At 38.4% G+C, this 15807-nt stretch overlaps 1 non-coding gene across 1 annotated transcript; it reads left to right on the top strand.

Moving 5' to 3' along the window:
* The first annotated feature begins 2067 nt into the window (after positions 1-2067).
* On the top strand, positions 2068-2171 carry LOC112713768 (small nucleolar RNA R71). Its single transcript, XR_003158728.1, has one exon. It is a non-coding gene; the product is annotated as a small nucleolar RNA R71 (small nucleolar RNA).
* The last annotated feature ends 13636 nt before the right edge of the window (positions 2172-15807 follow it).

The raw sequence follows: 15807 nt of genomic DNA, 5'->3' as shown, positions 1-15807 counted from the left end.
CAGTTCCATGCTTGTTACTGGCGTTCAGCGCCAGCTTTCCTCAAGGCACATTCCTGGCGTTCAAACGCCAGAATGTTGCTTGTTTCTGGCATTCAGCGCCAGATTCATGCTCTGTTCTGGCGTTGAACGCCAGCCAGATGCTTCTTACTAGCGTTGAACGCCAGTCTGTCCTCCCCCAGGGCGTGATTTTTCTTCTGCTGTTTTTGATTCTGTTTTTAATTTTTATATTTTTTTCGTGACTCCACATGATCATGTACCTAATAAAACACAAAATAATAATAAAATAAAATTAAAATTAGATAAATAAAAATTGGGTTGCCTCCCAAGAAGCATTCTTTTAATGTCATTAGCTTGACAGTGGGCTCTCATGGAGCCACAAGATGATCAGGTCAATGTTGTATAGTCCCAATTCCAAACTTAGAGTTTGGATATGGGGTCTTAACACCAAACTTAGAGTTTGGTTGTGGCTTCCTAACACCAAACTTAGAGTTTGACTGTGGGGGCTCTTCTTGACTCTGAACTGAGAGAAGCTCTTCATGTTTACTCTCTTTTGTCACAGAGGGATGGCCATGTGCCTTAAACACAAGGTAGTTCCCATTCAATTGAAGGACTAATTTACCTCTGTTGACATCTATCATAGCTCCTGCTATAGCTAGGAAAGGTCTTCCAAGGTTGATACACTCATCCTCTTCCTTCCTAGTGTCTAAGATTATGAAATCAGCAGGGATGTAAAGGCCTTCAACCTTTACTAACACGTCCTCTACTACTCCATGAGCTTGTCTTAATGACTTGTCTACCAATTGTAATGAGAACAAGGCAGGTTGTACCTCAATGATCCCCAGCTTCTCCATTACAGAGAATGGCATAAGATTTATCCCTGACCCCAAATCACATAGTGCTTTTTCAAAGGTCACTGTGCCTATGGTACAAGGTATTAAGAACTTGCCAGGATCTTGTCTCTTTTGAGGTAAAATTTGCTGAATCCAGGTATCTAGTTCACTAATGAGCAAGGGAGGTTCGCTTTCCCAAGTCTCATTACCAAACAACTTGGCATTCAGCTTCATGATAGCTCCTAAATATTGAGCAACTTGCTCTCCAGTCACATCTTCATCCTCTTCAGAGGAAGAATAGTCTTCAGAGCTCATGAATGGCAGAAGGAGATTTAATGGAATCTCTATGGTCTCTATATGAGCCTTAGATTCCTTTGGATCCTTAATAGAAAACTCCTTCTTGCTTGAGAGACGTCCCAGGAGGTCTTCCTCACTAGGATTTTCGTCCTCCTCCTCCCTTGTGCATTCGGCCATATTGATTACATCAATGGCCTTACACTCTCCTTTTGGATTCTCTTCTGTATTGCTTGGGAGAATACTAGGAGGAGTTTCAATGACTTTCTTACTCAGCTGGCCCACTTGTGCCTCCAGATTTTTGATGGAGGATCTTGTTTCACTCATGAAACTAAAAGTGGCCTTTGACAGATCAGAGACTAGATTGGCTAAATTAGAAGTGTTTTGTTCAAAATTCTCTGTCTGTTGCTGAGAAGATGATGGAAAAGGCTTGCTATTGCTCAGCCTATTGCGTTCACCATTGTTAAAGCCTTGTTGAGGCTTTTGTTGATCCTTCCATGAGAAATTTGGATGATTTCTCCATGATGAATTATAGGTGTTTCCATAAGGTTCACCCATGTAATTTACCTCTGCTATTGCAGGGTTCTCAGGATCATAAGCTTCTTCAGAAGCTGCCTCTTTAGTACTGTGGGATGCAATTTGCCATCCATTCAGACTTTGAGAGATCATGTTGACTTGCTGAGTCAACACTTTGTTCTGAGCCAATATGGCATTCAGAGCATCAATTTCAAGAACTCCCTTCCTCTGAGGTGTCCCATTATTCCCTGAATTCCTCTCAGAAGTGTGCATGAATTGGTTATTTGCAACCATGTCAATAAGTTCTTGAGCCTCTTCAGGCGTTTTCTTTAGGTGAATAGATCCACCTGCAGAATGGTCCAATGACATTTTCGAAAACTCAGATAGACCACAATAGAATATATCTAATATGGTCCATTCTGAAAACATGTCAGATGGACACCTTTTGGTCAACTGCTTGTATCTTTCCCAAGCTTCATAGAGGGATTCACCATCTTTTTGTTTGAAGGTCTAAACATCCACTCTAAGCTTGCTCAGCTTTTGAGGAGGAAAGAATTTATCCAAGAAGGCCGTGACCAGCTTATCCCAAGAGTCCCTTAGGTTGTGAATCCAACCATATTCTAGCTCTGTCTCTTACAGCAAAAGGGAAAAGCATGAGCCTGTAGACTTCAGGATCAACTCCATTCGTCTTAACAGTCTCACAAATCTGCAAGAACTCAGTTAAAAACTGGTAAGGATCTTCAGATGGAAGTCCATAAAACTTGCAGTTCTGTTGCATTAAAGCAACTAGTTGAGGCTTAAGCTCAAAATTATTGGCTCCAATGGCAGGAATGGAGATGCTTCTTCCATCAAATTTGGACGTTGGCTTTGTGAAGTCACCAGGCATTCTCCTTGCATTGTTGTTGTTGGGTTTGGCTGCCATCTCCTTCTCTTGTTCTAATGTTTCTGAAAGGTTACCTTTAGATTGTTGTAATTTAGCTTCTCTTAGTTTCCTCTTCAGAGTCCTTTCAGGTTCGGGATCAATTTCAACAAGAGTGCCTTTTTCCTTGTTCCTGCTCATATGAAAGAGAAGAAAACAAGAAAAGAAGAGGAATCCTCTATGTCACAGTATAGAGATTCCTTTATGTTAGTAGAAGAAGAAAGGGGAGAACAGTGAAGAAGAATGGGTTCGGATTTTTAGATGAAGAGAGGTGAAGAGAAGTGTTAGTAAATAAATAATTAAATAGAATAAGAAAAGAGAGGGAGAATTTCGAAAATAATTTTGAAAAAGAGGTTAGTATTTTCGAAAATTAAAGATAAGATAAGATTAAAATTAAAATTTAAAACAAAAAGAGTTTTTGAAAAAGAGATGAGATATTTTCGAAAATTAGAGAGGGAAAATTGGTTAGGTGGTTTTGAAAAAGATAAGAAACAAACACAAAGTCAAAGAGTTAGTTGAAAAATATATTAAAATCAAATTTGAAAAGATAAGAAGATGAGTTAGATAAGATATTTTGAAATCAAATTTTGTAAAAGATAAAATTTTTGAAAAAGATATGATAAAAAGATAAGGTAAGAAGATAAGATAGAAAAGATAAAAAAAAGATTTTAATTTTTAAATTTAAAATTACTTACTTCACTAACAAGAAACTACAAGATAAGATTCTAGAACTTAAGGATTGAACCTTTCTTAACAAGAAAGTAACAGACTTCAAATTTTTGAATCAATCACATTAATTGTTAGTGTAATTTCGAAAATATGATATAAAGATAAGAAAAAGATTTTGAAAATATTTTGAAAAAGATTTTTGAAATTTTCGAAAAGAAAAAATAGAAAAGATATGATTTTTGAAAAAGATTTTGAAAAGATAAGATTTTTAAAATTTGAAAATTTGATTTGACTTGTAAGGAACAACTAATTTTGAAAATTTTTGACTAAGTCAACTTCAAATTTTTGAAATTTTGAGAGAAAAAAAGGAGAAGATATTTTTTTTTATTTTTTGAATTTTTTCAATGATGAGAGAGAAAAACATGAAAATGACCCAAAACATGAAAATTTTGGATCAAAACACATGATGCATGCAAGAACACTATGAATGTCAAGATGAATACCAAGAACACTTTGAAGATCATGATGAACATCAAGAACATACTTTTGAAAAATTTTTGATGCAAAGAAAACATGCAAGACACCAAACTTAGAAATCTTTAATGCATGGACTCTAACAAACGAAAAATGCATATGAAAAACAACAAACAACACAAAACAAGAAATCATCAAGATCAAACAAGAAGACTTGTCAAGAACAACTTGAAGATCATGAAGAACACTATGAATGCATGAGATTTTCAAAAAAAATAATGCATAAATTTTAAAAACATGCAATTGACACCAAACTTAAAAATTGACTCAAGACTCAAACAAGAACACAAAATATTTTTGGTTTTTTTGATTTTATAATTTTTTTGTATTTTTATTAATAAATTTTTTTTTTGAAAATATTTTTTAGAAAAAAAACGAAAAAGAAAAGAAAAATTTTGAAAAAGGTTTTTTGAAAAGTTTTTTTTTTGAAAAGAAAATTACCTAATCTGAGCAACAAGATGAACTGTCAGATGTCCATACTCGAACAATCCCCGGCAACGGCGCCAAAAACTTGGTGTTGTTGCCGAATCAGTAAAACTTGGCACTGTGATTGCACGTAATTGTAATTCAAACAATCCCCGGCAACGGCACCAAAAACTTGGTGGACGAAATTGTGATCATCAAAGTTGGTCTCTTTGTTATTGTATGGAATCATTATTGTGGCTCTATGCTATGTGTGGACACAACTCCGTTCAACTTAACCAGCAAGTGTACTGGGTCATCCAAGTAATACCTTACGTGAGTAAGGGTCGATCCCACAGAGATTGTTGGTATGAAGCAAGTTATGGTCACCTTGTAAATCTCAGTTAGGCATATTAAACGGTTTATGATGAGTTTGAAAATAAATAATAAACAGAAAATAAAATAGTAAATAGTTACTCATATAATTCCATGGTGAGAATTTCAGATAGGCATATGGAGATGCTGTGCTCCTCTTGAATCTCTACTTTCTTATTACATTCATGCAATCCGTCTTACTCCTTTCCATGGCAAGCTGTATGTAGGGCATCACCGTTGTCAATGGATACATCCCATCCTCTCAGTGAAAATGGTCCTATGCTCTGTCACAGCACGGCTAATCATCTGTCAGTTCTCAATCAGGTTGGAATAGAATCCCTTGATTCTTTTGCGTCTGTCACTAACGCCCAGCCTTCAGGAGTTTGAAGCTCGTCACAGTCATTCAATACCGGAATCCTACTCGGAATACCACAGACAAGGTTAGACTTTCCGGATTCCCGGAATCCTACTCGAAATACCACAGACAAGGTTAGACTTTCCGGATTCCCATGAATGCCGCCATCTATCTAGCTTATACCACGAAGATTCTGTTGGGGAATCTAAGAGATATGCGCCCGGCCTAAGGTAGAACGGAAGTGGTTGTCAGTCACGCGCGTTCATAGGTGAGAATGATGATGAGTGCCACGGATCATCACATTCATCAATTTTTTGTGCAACATATATCTTGGAATAAGAATAAAAGAGAATTGAATAGAAAATAAGAGTAATTGTATTAAAACTTGAGGTATAGCAGAGCTCCACACCCTTAATCTATGGTGTGTAGAAACTCCACCGTTGAAAATACATAAGTGAAAGGTTCAGGCATGGCCGAATGGCCAGCCCCCATGGTCTAAGGACTAGGCGTCCAGAGATGTTCCAAGATATGGTCAAAGACCCGATAAGACTGCTAATACACTAGTAAAAAGTGTTATTTATACTAAACTAGCTACTAGGATTTACATGAGTAAGTAATTGATGCATAAATCCACTTCTGGGGCCCACTTGGTATGTGTTTGGGCTGAGCTTGATCTATCCACGAGCTGAGGCTTTTATTGGAGTTGAACGCCGAGTTATAGAGTGTTTCTGGCGTTCAACTCCGGGTTGTGACGTGTTTCTGGCGTTTAACTCCAGACAGCAGCATGTACTTGGCGTTGAGCGCCACTTTACGTTGTCAATTCCCGAATAAAGTATGAACTATTATATATTTCTGGAAAGCTCTAGATGTTTACTTTCCAACGCCGTTAAGAGCGTGCCATTTGGAGTTCTGTAGCTCTAGAAAATCCATTTCAAGTGCAGGGAGGTCAGATTCCAACAGCATCAGCAGTCCTTTTGTCAGCCTTTTTCAGAGTTTTGCTCAAGTCCCTCAATTTCAGCCAGAAATTACCTGAAATCACAGAAAAACACACAAACTCATAGTAAAGTCCAGAAATGTGAATTTATCATAAAAACTAATGAAAACATCCCTAAAAGTAGCTTGAACTTACTAAAAACTACCTAAAAACTATGCCAAAAAGCGTATAAATTATCCGCTCATCAAATGGAAATAGGAAGTTCAGTGGAATCTCTGATGAGCGGATATTTTATACGCTTTTTGGGGGTAATTTCATGTAGATTTTAGCATGTTTCAGTTAGTTTTTAGTAAAATAATATTAGTTTTTAGGCAAAAATCATATTTCTGGACTTTACTATGAGTTTGTGTGTTTTTCTGTGATTTCAGGTATTTTCTGGCTGAAATTGAGGGAGCTGAGCAAAAATCTGACTTAGGCTGAAAAAGGACTGCTGATGCTATTGGATCCTGACCTCCCTGCACTCGAAATGGATTTTCTGGAGCTACAGGAGTCCAATTGATGCGCTCTCAACGGCGTTGGAAAGTAGACATCCAGGGCTTTCCAGCAATATATAATAGTCCATACTTTGCGCGAGGATAGACGACGTAACTTGGCGTTAAACGCCAAGTTCATGCTGCTGTCTGGAGTTAAACGCCAGAAAAACGTCATTATCCGAAGTTGAACGCCCAAAACACGTCATAACATGAAGTTTGACACCAAGAAAGGCCTCTACACGTAGATAGCTTTATTCTCAGCCCCAGCACACACCAAGTGGGCCCCAGAAGTGGATTTCTGCACCAATTATCTTAGTTTACTCATTTTCTGTAAACCTAGGTTACTAGTTTACTATTTAAACAACTTTTAGAGACTTATCTTGTAGCTCATGACATTTTCAGATCGGAATTACATACTTTGTGACGGCATGAGTCTCTAAACTCCATTGTTGGGGGTGAGGAGCTCTGCAGCGTCTCGATGATTTAATACAATTCCTTTGTTTTCCATTCAAACACGCTTGTTCTTATCTAAGATGTTTATTTGCGCTTAACTGTGGAGAAGGTGATGATTCGTGACACTCATCACCTTCCTCAAACCATGAACGTGTGCCTGACAACCACCTCCGTTCTACATCAGATTGAATGAATATCTCTTAGATTCCCCAACAGAATCTTCGTGGTATAAGCCGGATTGATGGCAGCATTCATGAGAATCCGGAAAGTCTAAACCTTGTCTGTGGTATTCCGAGTAGGATTCCGGGATTGAATGACTGTGACGTGCTTCAAACTTTAACCTGCTGGGCGTTAGTGACAGACGCAAAAAAGTGATTCTATTCCAGTAGGAGCGGGAACCAACCGGTGATTAGCCGTACTGTGACAGAGTGCGTGCATAGTTTTCACTGCGAGGATGGGAAGTAGCCATTGACAACGGTGACACCCTACATAGAGCTTGCCATGGAAGGAACCTGCGTGTGAGAAGAGGATCTCAAGGAAAAGTAGAAATTCAAAGGATAAAGCATCTCCAAAACTCCAACATATTCTCCAGTACTGCAAATCAAAGTAACATTGTTCCCTCTTTTATCAATTCCAATAATTTCACTTTTAATCCAAATACTCCTATTGACATCCTAACTAAGATTAATAAAATAAATATTGATTGCTTCAAACCAATAATCTCTGTGGATTCGACCCTTACTCACGTAAGGTATTACTTGGACGACCCAGTACACTTGCTGGTTAGTTGAACGGAATTGTGCCCACTCGTACCAAAAATCCTAAGTTCCACAATTCTACAATAAATATATTAATACTATATTGATGTGATCACAATTTCGTCCACCAAGTTTTTGGCGCCGTTGCCGGGGATTATTGAGTTTGAACAATTGAAGGTTTATTTTAATTCTTAGATTAGGAATAATTTATTTTTATTTTTATTGTTATAGAGTCATTAAATCTTGATAGGATAGTTTCTTTTCAAAAATATTATTTTTCTTAATTAAGTGTTGATTTTTCGTGAGTTTAGTGTCTTATTCTAAGTTTGGTGTTGATTGCATGTTTTATATGTTCTTTGAAAATTTCGTGTTAGTATTCTTGGTTCTTCCTTGATCTTTAAGTTGTTCTTGATAATTGGTTATACCCTTTGGAACCTTTTTCAAAAATAATTTTTCTTGGATTGAATCTTGTGCCAAACTTTAAGTTTGGTGTTTTCTTGTTAATCTTTTTTTTTTATATATAATTTTCGAAAATTTCTTTAAGTTTTCTAAAAATTTTAAGTTTGGTGTTCTTTCTTTTGTTCTTGGTGTTCTTGTGAATCTTCAAGGTGTTCTTGAGTTTTTCTTGTGTTTTGATCTTAAAATTTTTAAGTTTGGTGTTCCTTGGTGTTTTCCCTCCAAAAATTTTCGAAAATAAGGAACATTAGATCTAAAAATTTTAAGTCTTGTGTCTTTTGCGTGTTTTTCTCTTTCATCATAAAATTCAAATTTCAAAAATTTTATATTTTCCAACTACTTTTTCGAATTTTTTTAAAAAAAAAATTTCTAGATTTTAATTTCAATTTTTTTTCGAAAAAAAAAATTTAATATATATATATTTTTAACTTCTTTTTATTTATTCCCTTTTTATTTATTCCATTACTATAAATTCTCAACTTGTATTCAATAATGGAAGCAAGTATGAGTGAACAGTCCAAGAGGACTCTGGGGTCATATGCTAACCCCACTACTGCTTCATATGGGAGTAGTATTTGTATACCCTCCATTGGAGTTAGTAGCTTTGAGCTGAATCCTCAGCTCATTATCATGGTGCAGCAAAACTGCCAGTATTCTGGTCTTCCACATGAAGAACCTACAGAGTTTCTGGCACAATTTCTGCAAATTGCTGATACAGTACATGATAAGGAAGTGGATCAGGATGTCTACAGATTATTACTGTTTCCATTTGCTGTAAAAGATCAAGCTAAGAGGTGGTTAAACAACCAGCCTAAGAACAGCATAAAAACATGGAAACAGCTGTCAGAAAAATTCCTGAATCACTATTTCCCTCCCAAACGGATGACACAGCTAAGGCTAAGCATCCAAGGCTTCAAACAAGGAGATAATGAATCCCTTTATGATGCATGGGAGAGATACAGAGAGATGCTAAGAAAATGCCTCTCTGAAATGTTTTCAGAATGGGTGCAATTAGACATCTTCTACTATGGGCTTACAGAAAAAGCTCAGATTTCTCTAGACCACTCAGCTGGTGGATCTATACACATGAGAAAAACAATTGAAGAAGCTCAAGAGCTCATTGATACAGTTGCCAGAAATCAGCATCTGTATCTGAACAGTGAATCGTCCATGAAGGAAGAGGCTAAAACAGTAACTGCGGAACTCAATCCGGTGGATCAGGCTAATGAATTCAATCAGCAATTAGACTTTCTAACTCAGCAGCTAGCCGAATTCAAGGAAATGTTACAGGAAACAAGAATGGCTAACAGGAACATGGAAGTGCAACTAAAACAGACAGAAAAGCAACTGTCAAAACAAATAACAGAAGAATGCCAAGCAGTTCAATTAAGAAGTGGGAAAACATTAAATACCTCACTTCAAAGTAGCAAGAAGACAGGAAATGAACAATTGGCTACTAAAAATCCCTCTGAGGACAAGCAGAGCCCAGAAAGGGATAAAGCTGGCGCTGAACGCCCAAACCATGCTTATTCCTGGCGTTCAACGCCAGAAACAAGCATGGATCTGGCGTTGAACGCCCAAAAGGAGCATAGTTCTGGCGTTCAAACGCCAGTAACAAACAAGGAAGTGGCGTTTGACGCCACTCCAGCTCCCACCACTAGCATTCAAATGCCAGTGGGGAATCAGTCACATACAAGTGCTGACCTTTCTAAAAAGGCTTCCCAACCCACTTCTGTAGGTAATAAAACTGCAGCAACTAAGGTTGAGGAATACAAAGCCAAAATGCCTTATCCTCAAAAACTCCGCCAAGCGGAACAGGATAAGCAATTTGCCCGCTTTGCAGACTATCTCAGGACTCTTGAAATAAAGATCCCGTTTGCAGAAGCACTTGAGCAAATACCATCTTATGCTAAGTTCATGAAAGAGATCTTAAGTCATAAGAAGGATTGGAGGGAAACTGAAAAAGTTTACCTCACTGAAGAATGCAGTGCAGTCATTCTGAAAAGCTTACCTGAGAAGCTTAAAGATCCTGGGAGCTTTATGATACCATGCACATTAGAAGGTGTTTGTACCAAGCAAGCTTTATGTGATCTTGGGGCAAGTATCAACCTAATACCTGCATCTACTATCAGGAAGCTTGGTTTAGCTGAAGAAATTAAACCAACCAGGATATGTCTTCAACTTGCTGATGGCTCCATTAAATATCCATCAGGCGTGATTGAAGACATGATTGTCAAGGTTGGGCCATTTGCCTTTCCTACTGACTTTGTGGTGCTGGAAATGGAAGAGCACAAGAGTGCAACTCTCATTCTAGGAAGACCTTTCCTAGCAACTGGCCGAACCCTCATTGATGTCCAAAAAGGGGAAGTAACCTTGAGAGTCAATGAGGAGGAGTTCAAGTTGAATGTTGTTAAAGCCATGCAACATCCAGACACCCCAAATGACTGCATGAGTGTTGATCTTATTGATTCTCTGGTAAGAGAGGTCAATATGGCTGAGAGTCTCGAATCAGAGCTAGAGGACATCTTTAAAGATGTTCAGCCTGATTTGGAGGAATCAAAGAAGATAATAGAACCTCTGAAAATCCCTCAAGAAGAGGAGAAACCTCCAAAACCCGAGCTCAAACCATTGCCACCATCCCTGAAATATGCATTTCTGGGAGAAGGTGAAACCTTTCCTGTAATTATAAGCTCTACCTTAGAGCCACAGGAAGAGGAAGCACTAATTCAAGTGCTAAGGACGCACAAGACAGCTCTTGGGTGGTCCATTAGTGATCTCAAGGGCATTAGCCCAGCCAGATGCATGCACAAAATCTTGTTGGAGGATGACGCCAAGCCAGTGGTTCAACCACAAAGGCGGCTGAACCCAGCTATGAAAGAAGTGGTGCAAAAAGAGGTCACTAAATTACTAGAGGCTGGGATTATTTATCCTATTTCTGACAGCCCCTGGGTGAGCCCTGTTCAAGTTGTCCCTAAGAAGGGTGGCATGACAGTGGTTCATAATGAAAAAAATGAACTGGTTCCTACAAGGACAGTTACAGGGTGGCGTATGTGCATTGATTACAGAAGACTCAATACAGCCACCAGAAAGGATCATTTTCCTTTACCATTCATAGACCAGATGCTAGAAAGACTAGCAGGTCATGAATACTACTGCTTCCTGGATGGATATTCAGGTTATAATCAAATTGCAGTAGATCCCCAGGATCAGGAGAAAACGGCCTTCACATGTCCATCTGGAGTATTTGCATACAGAAGGATGCCATTTGGCCTGTGCAATGCACCTGCAACCTTTCAGAGGTGCATGCTCTCAATTTTCTCTGATATGGTGGAAAAATTTCTGGAAGTCTTCATGGATGACTTTTCAGTATTTGGAGACTCATTCAGCTCCTGCCTTAACCATTTAGCACTTGTTCTGAAAAGATGCCAAGAGACTAACCTGGTTTTAAACTGGGAAAAATGTCACTTTATGGTGACTGAAGGAATTGTCCTTGGGCACAAAATTTCGAACAAAGGGATAGAGGTGGACCAAGCTAAAGTAGAAGTAATTGAAAAATTACCACCACCTGCTAATGTTAAGGCAATCAGAAGCTTTCTGGGACATGCAGGGTTCTACAGGAGGTTTATAAAGGATTTTTCAAAAATCGCCAAACCTCTGAGCAACCTGCTAGCTGCAGACACGCCATTTATCTTTGATGAAGAGTGTCTGCAGGCATTTGAAACTCTGAAAGCTAAATTGGTTACAGCACCAATCATCTCTGCACCAGACTGGACATTACCATTTGAACTAATGTGTGATGCCAGTGACCATGCCATTGGTGCAGTGTTGGGACAAAGGCATGACAAGCTTCTGCATGTCATTTACTATGCCAGCCGTGTGCTAAATGATGCACAGAAGAATTACACAACCACAGAAAAAGAGCTACTTGCAATGGTTTACGCCATTGACAAATTCAGATCCTACTTAGTAGGATCAAAAGTGATTGTGTACACTGATCATGCTGCTCTTAAATATCTACTCACAAAGCAAGATTCAAAACCCAGACTCATCAGATGGGTGCTGCTTCTGCAAGAGTTTGATATAGAAATAAGAGACAGAAAAGGGACAGAAAATCAAGTAGCAGATCACCTGTCCCGAATAGAACCAGTGGAAGGGGCGTCCCCCCCTCTCACTGAAATTTCTGAAACCTTTCCGGATGAGCAATTACTAGCCGTCCAGGAAGTGCCATGGTTTGCAGACATTGCAAACTACAAAGCAGTAAGATTCATACCCAAAGAGTACAGTAAGATGCAATCAAAGAAATTAATCACAGATGCAAAGTACTATCTTTGGGATGAACCATATCTCTTTAAGAGATGTGCAGACGGAGTAATCCGTAGATGTGTGCCTAAAGAAGAAGCACAGAGGATCCTTTGGCACTGCCATGGATCACAGTATGGAGGACATTTTGGAAGTGAACGAACAGCCACAAGAGTCCTCCAAAGTGGCTTCTACTGGCCTACTCTCTATAAAGATTCCCGAGCATTTGTGCTTAACTGTGATAGTTGCCAAAGATCAGGCAACCTGCCTCACAGTTATGCCATGCCTCAACAAGGAATCTTGGAGATTGAGTTGTTTGATGTATGGGGCATTGACTTCATGGGACCTTTCCCACCATCATACTCAAACACCTATATTCTGGTGGCAGTGGATTATGTATCCAAATGGGTGGAGGCTATTGCAACACCCACTAATGACACTAAAACAGTGTTAAAGTTCCTCCAGAAACATATCTTCAGCAGATTTGGTGTCCCTAGAGTGTTAATCAGTGATGGGGGCACTCATTTCTGTAATAAACAGCTTTATTCTGCTCTGGTACGTTATGGAGTCAACCACAGGGTGGCTACTCCATATCACCCACAAACTAATGGGCAAGCTGAAGTCTCAAATAGAGAACTTAAAAGAATCCTGGAACGGACTGTAATTAACCGTAGAAAGGATTGGGCAAGAAGCTTGGATGATGCTCTGTGGGCATACAGAACAGCATTCAAAACCCCCATAGGGACCTCTCCATACCAGCTTGTGTATGGAAAGGCATGTCACTTGCCAGTGGAACTGGAACACAAGGCCTACTGGGCAACCAGATTCCTAAACCTTGATGCCAAGTTAGCTGGAGAAAAACGATTGCTCCAACTAAATGAGCTAGAGAAATTTAGACTCAATGCTTTCGAGAATGCAAAAATTTACAAAGAGAAAGCAAAAAGATGGCATGATAAGAAATTGTCATCCAGAGTCTTTGAGCCAGGGCAGAAAGTTCTGTTATTCAATTCTAGGCTCAAATTATTCCCTGGGAAATTAAAATCCCGGTGGAGAGGTCCATATGTAATTACAAGTGTATCACCATATGGATACGTAGAGCTTCAGGATAATGAATCTAACAAAAGGTTCATTGTTAATGGACAGAGAGTTAAACATTATCTTGAAGGCAATTTTGAGCAAGAATGCTCAAAACTGAGACTTGATTAAAAGCTCAGTAATAGTCCAGCTAATGACATTAAAGAAGCGCTTGCTGGGAGGCAACCCAGCCAATCACAAAATTTAATTTTATTCGTTTTACAGGTAGATGCTACAGTATCTTCAAAAGGTGAAATAGCAATTGGTTGAAGTCACAGAGTTACAGGGAAATTTGGAAGCTCACTGGCGTGAAAAAGCCAGTGAGAAACATTTTGGGCGGTGAACGCCCAAAAGAAGCACCCACTGGGCGTTTAACGCCAGTAAGGGTAGCCTTCTGGGCGTTAAACGCCAGAAAGGAGCATCTTCTGGGCGTTAAACGCCAGAAAGATGCACCTTCTAGGCGTTTAACGCCAATCTGCTAGCATTCTGGGCGTTTAGAAAAACGCCCAGTAAAGAAGGACTTCCTGGCGTTCAACGCCAGAAAGAAGCATCAGCTGGGCGTTGAACGCCCAGGAGAAGCAGCATTTGGGCGTTAAACGCCCAAAACATGCATCGTTTGGGCGTTTAACGCCAGGATGGTGGGGAGGAGGTAAAATTCGTCTCTCTTTACAAATTTTCTAATTTTTTATGTTTCAATTCATGTTTTCTTGCATAAACATGTTTCAAATTATTATCCCTCAAATCAAATTAGTGTTCTAAAAATCCTAATTTCTAAAATCCCTTTTTCAAAAATTATCACATGTATCTTAATCCATAAAAACAAATTAATTTTCAATCCAATCAAACTCTTTTAAGTTTGTTTTAAAAACTCAATTATCTTTTTAAAATCTTTTTCAAATCTTTTTCAACTCATCTTATCTTTATTTGACAATGCCTTTCCTTCTACTTCTCTCCTTTCCTTTCTTTTGCTTGAGGACAAGCAAACCTCTAAGTTTGGTGTGATTTGCCATGATCACTGAGCTAAAACTCATTAAGACCATGGCACCTAAGAGAACAGGAAGAGCAAGGATGTGAACTTAAGGGAGCTGAAGCGTCAGAAATTAATTCTTGAAGGCACCCCACAGACTAGAGGAACATCCACTTCCCAAAATACAGGTTGTTAAGTTCTAATTCCAGCTTTAACTCTGTGATAGTATTATTTTAGAAATTGACCTTAGAAGATATTTAGTAGTAATTAGGATGTCTATTTTGATTTTATTTCCAATTAAGCTATAATTTATTTTTCTCATCATCATTAGGCATGAATAAAGTAGTAGATTTTCTTTTAGAATAAAGAAGTAATTTATATTTTTCGAGTTCTTAATAATAAAATTTATAATTAATTATATGTGGTGGCAATACTTTTTGTTCTCTGAATGAATGCTTGAACAGTGCATAATATGTACTTTGAATTTGATGAATATTGGCTCCTGAAAGAATGAGGAACACGAAAAATATTGTTGATGATCTGAAAAATCATGAAATTGATTCTTGAAGCAAGAAAAAGCAGTTCAAAAAAATACAAAAAAAAAATGAGAAAAAAAAAAAACACAATATTCACAAGCCATGGGCACTAGCCAAGAATAAAAAGGATCCAAGGCTTTGAGCATCAATGGATAGGAGGGCCCAAGGAAATAAAATCCAGGCCTAAGCGGCTAAACCAAGCTGTCCCTAACCATGTGCTTGTGTCATGAAGGTCCAAGTGAGAAGCTTGAGACTGAGTGGTTAAAGTCGTGATCCAAAGCAAAAGAGTGTGCTTAAGAGCTCTGGACACCACTGACTGGGGACTCTAGCAAAGCTGAGTCATAATCTGAAAAGGTTCACCCAGTTATGTGTCTGTGGCATTTATGTATCTGGTGGTAATACTGGAAGACAAAGTGCTTAGGGCCACAGCCAAGACTCATAAAATAACTGTGTTCAAGAATCAACATACTACACTAGGAGAGTCAACAATACTATCTGAATTCTGAGTTCCTAAGGATGCCAATCATTCTGAAAATTTAAAGATACAGGGAGATGCCAAAACTATTCAGAGACAAAAAGCTACAAGCCCCGCTCATCTAATAAGAATCTGAGCCTCATTTAAAACTCGAGAATATTATTATTTCTTTATTTCTGTTAGAACCTATTTTATTCATCTAGTTGCTTGAGGACAAGCAACAGTTTAAGTTTGGTGTTGTGATGAGCGGATATTTTATACGCTTTTTGGGGGTAATTTCATGTAGATTTTAGCATGTTTCAGTTAGTTTTTAGTAAAATAATATTAGTTTTTAGGCAAAAATCATATTTCTGGACTTTACTATGAGTTTGTGTGTTTTTCTGTGATTTCAGGTATTTTCTGGCTGAAATTGAGGGAGCTGAGCAAAA

The sequence above is a fragment of the Arachis hypogaea genome, chromosome 9 (genome assembly GCF_003086295.3).
Source record: "Arachis hypogaea cultivar Tifrunner chromosome 9, arahy.Tifrunner.gnm2.J5K5, whole genome shotgun sequence".
NCBI classification, from domain to species: domain Eukaryota; kingdom Viridiplantae; phylum Streptophyta; class Magnoliopsida; order Fabales; family Fabaceae; genus Arachis; species Arachis hypogaea.
This window is presented reverse-complemented; position numbering and strand designations above follow the sequence as displayed.